The 4,051-nt window shown below is 35.6% G+C and overlaps 1 long non-coding RNA gene across 1 annotated transcript; it reads left to right on the top strand.

The window, feature by feature from the left end:
• Positions 1-474: 474 nt before the first annotated feature.
• On the top strand, positions 475-3,484 carry LOC128201425 (uncharacterized). The gene is made up of 2 exons (XR_008253237.1): positions 475-684; positions 2,344-3,484. It is a non-coding gene; the product is annotated as an uncharacterized LOC128201425 (long non-coding RNA).
• The last annotated feature ends 567 nt before the right edge of the window (positions 3,485-4,051 follow it).

The raw sequence follows: 4,051 nt of genomic DNA, 5'->3' as shown, positions 1-4,051 counted from the left end.
CTTGATTATAATAAATCAGTGGTTGTTTCAAGCTCTTCTTTCATTGACGTGCTCCACCTATCAAAGTTGACAGTTGCCAACTTGAAAAAAGTGAGGTACGCATACTGTGTTTTTTTTTTATTGATTGCCATAATCCTTACTAATATTATAAATGTGAAAATGAGTTTTTTTTTTTAACGGGATACGCTGGCGGTGCACCAGTGGAGGGTGATAGATGAGAATGAAAACAGGCCAGTTAGCCCATCATGATGAATTCATCAGGAATTAACCATGATAGTTTCCAGGGGGAACCGCAAGGAGGTCGACCTGGCTGAGTATATTGCTAGCAATGGGATTCTTAGTCTCCATTACCAACAATCCCTTTGATTGATGAGAAATCATGGTATAAGGCAGGGGGAGGCACAAAAGATCCGTATGGGTCGACGTGCAACGGCTTAGCTGACCTCATTGCGAAAAATAAGATAAGATAAAAAAACAATCCCCTCCCCCCCCCCCCCAGTGGACATAGTCGCGGTATATTACTAGTACACAATGTTCGTTTGGATAAAATTTATTGCAAGAATATGTTTCATCACGGCTTCATAATAATGGGGAAAACGTATCAGTCGCCGTAACCGCACAGCTCGCTGCGAACGTTCACAAGCGACATTCCAATAGAAAAAGTACCTCGTCATTATCCTTAAGGTAAATGATTTAATTATAATCAAATTAACGCATGTTTTTGTATAATTCCATGTAAATGGTTGATTACAAAACGTTTCTATACACTTAAAGAGGGGGAAGAGATTGTTAGCAATGGAGTTTGACAGCTCCCTAGCTAGCAATATGCCCTATTAGGTTGACCTCCACGTGATTCCCCCTGGAAACCATCGTGAACAATTCTTATTGAATATGTCACGGCGGGCTAATCCATTTTGTGTTCCATTCTGTCTTTTTTTTTTAATGGATGATAATGGAATGGTAACCCCACCCGCGCTATCGGCGGGGTACCAGTGAAGGATGATAGGTGAGGATGAAGTAGGTCAGTTAGCCCATCGTGACACATTCAACAAGAATTGTTCACGATGGTTTCCAGGGGGAACTATGTGGAGGTCAACCTAATAAGGCATATTGCTAGCAATAGGGCTGTCAAACTCCAATATATATATATATATATATATATATATATATATATATATATATATATGTATATATATATATATATACTTAATATATATATTATAAGTGTGTATATATATATAAGAATATGTTCATATATATATATATATATTGCATATATATATTAATATTGGAATATGAGAATATATATATATATATATATATATATATATATATGTACAATGTGTCATAATTGTTTGATACAATATTAATAAATACTTCGGTTGGTGCAGTAATAGTCTTTAAAATATTTAATATTTTTTTCTCAAACATGCTTGGAAATGTGAGCATTATTTTGACAATCTTCTTCGAGATAAATCAAAATTCCCGTACTGGCCATGTCTCTCACTCATATCTGTCCTGTAATTTAAAAATGGAATAACTTTTTACTTCGAAACATGGCTACCAAGGAGGTAACTAATACAAGGTTTTATTTAATTTTCGAACTGGCTTGCAAATAGAAAGCTGTTTTGTATTGAAAAAAAAACAAGCGAACTTTATGGCGCGTGAAAAATTATTATTGTTCGTTATTCGTCATTGAATTTAAAAAGTGAAATTGTGTTTTTGATTTCCGCGCATTGTTTGAGAAAAGTACTATACAAACCTTGGCCACAACTAGGCATTGATGGACTCACGTATGTGTGCCTCGGCTACACCTCGGCCCACATTTGTACGTTCCTCCATCAATGCCTCAGTTACTGGCTGCTGCAGTAATGTACTATAGTTTTACTTTAAAATATATATATAATAATAAGATTTATAGCGTATCAATAAGACAGTCTCGTAGTAGTCAAGTGTAGTGTCACAAAGAGGACGTCTCCACCGAGCGATTAATATAAAATTTGCAGGGTAGTATGGTGACCGTTCCGTTGTAATAATTTACACGGCCTACCCACTACGTTTATGCCGGTCCGCCATTGTCTAGCCATGTATTAGTGTTAACAATAATGATTGATTATTTAAAAAGTTCTCAGTTAGCGAACTAAAATATTCTGGTCCCATAAAGTGTCGATAAAATCGGTTTAGTCGTTTGGTTTTTCAATCAAAATAACCGATTAAAGTCAGTGTTTTTTTTTTTTATATATATAAAACTAAATCTATTTATTTAACACCGTCCTAAAACCGTCTTTGATTACTGACGGCTTTATTTTTTTATATAAATATATATTTTTTTTTATTTTTCAGAATCATCGACAATGAAAACGACAATATTGGCATGCATTTTATATGCGTGTATGGTGCCAGTTAGGTGCGACATTACACCTAATACTACTAGCGTCGCTACAGTTAATGCCACCGCCACTAGCGTGACAATATCCGCTACAAGCGCGACCCCAATTACTACTAGCGCGACCCCAATTATTACTAGCGTGAGCCCAAACACTACTAGCGCGACCGCTACTAAAGATAATGACGACGTCATTGACGGCATGATGTTTCTAACAGACATAGCACTAGCGCCATTCACAATGACAGACATGGATAATCGCTACGGAGACATACTTACGCATATAGAGATTTGTCCAGTTGGTTTTGTGACATACGGTGGTAAATGTTTTCCTTCTGTAAAAATTGATGTTCTGCTTTACAGTGACAACGATTAGTGTTATATTTATGTATAAAATCATCAACATAAGATACAGCGAAGCATTTCAATACAATACACTAGTGCAGGAGTTCCTAAATTTTTAAGTTTTTTTTTTTATACGACTTAGAATGGCAAACAAGCTGACGGCCAACCTGATGGGAAGTGGTAACCGTCGCCTATAGACATGAGCAGTACCATGGACGTAACAGAATATACTGTTTCGCCCATGATACCCCCAATGCGTTGCCATTCCTGAGGACTCAGGTGTTATTCCTCTGTACCCAGTAAATTCACGCCATATCCCACCCTTCAAACCGAAACACAGCCATGCAAACACAACTGCTTCACGGTTGAAACACAAATGGGACAGAGGTACCCAAGCAATCGACTTTTGTACAAATAACTTACCCTCTGGTAAGTTAACGGAACGCCCGCCAAATACCTTTTATTTTATGGAACCCCAAACTGATTACAAATAAAAAACCACTGTAATTTAACTAAAAACAAAAGCTTTTATTAAAAAAAATTAAAAAGTACAACACTTTATACTTTCTTTTAATTTTTAATGTGAAAAATGTAATTGTTTCACTGTATAAATAATTTCTCGGAGCCCTGCTGGGTTTTTTACGCAACCCACTTTAGGACTGTACTAATGGATTAGGTCTAACTGTTCTTACGTTTAGATGCAACCGCAGCATGTTTTGTGTTTAAAAAACAATAAAATGAAGTTAAATTATTGTTTATTTATTTATTTAACACTTTATTGTACATACTAATCATACATAAGGGTATGACAGAGGTAAACAAAATGTACAAAGGCGAGCTTGACTCTAAAAGAAATAACTCTCTAAAAGTCAACTCTTAAAAAAAATATTTAAAGATTGATAATTACTGATAAGCATAGGAAGGAAATCCCATAATCTAGCAGCACGGACGGTAAAGGATCAGCTAAAGCACCTAGACGAGTGAGAAGGGATTTTGGAGATAAGAGACTTCATCGAACGGGTGGGTATCATGGGCGAAACAGTATACTCTGTTATGTCCATGGTACTGCTCATGTCTATAGGCGACGGTTACCACTTTCCATCAGGTGGGCCGTCAGCTTGTTTGCCATTCTAAGTTGTATAAAAAAAATATAAATTGAATTTAGGTCAAATTGTAAATTATATTTATGAACCGATTTACAAAATTCCTTTTTTATCTGAAAGGATATACTTACAAATTGGTTCTATAGAAATTTTATCAAAATCGGTTCAGAAGCTTAAATTTTTAAATCAGATTTTGTTTTGTCACAGTTGAAGTAAG

The sequence above is a fragment of the Galleria mellonella genome, unplaced genomic scaffold (genome assembly GCF_026898425.1).
Source record: "Galleria mellonella isolate WM207_F2 unplaced genomic scaffold, CSIRO_AGI_GalMel_v1 utg424, whole genome shotgun sequence".
In the NCBI taxonomy this organism is placed as follows: domain Eukaryota; kingdom Metazoa; phylum Arthropoda; class Insecta; order Lepidoptera; family Pyralidae; genus Galleria; species Galleria mellonella.
The sequence above is the reverse complement of the archived record's forward strand: the minus strand, read 5'-3'. Positions and strand labels throughout refer to the sequence as shown.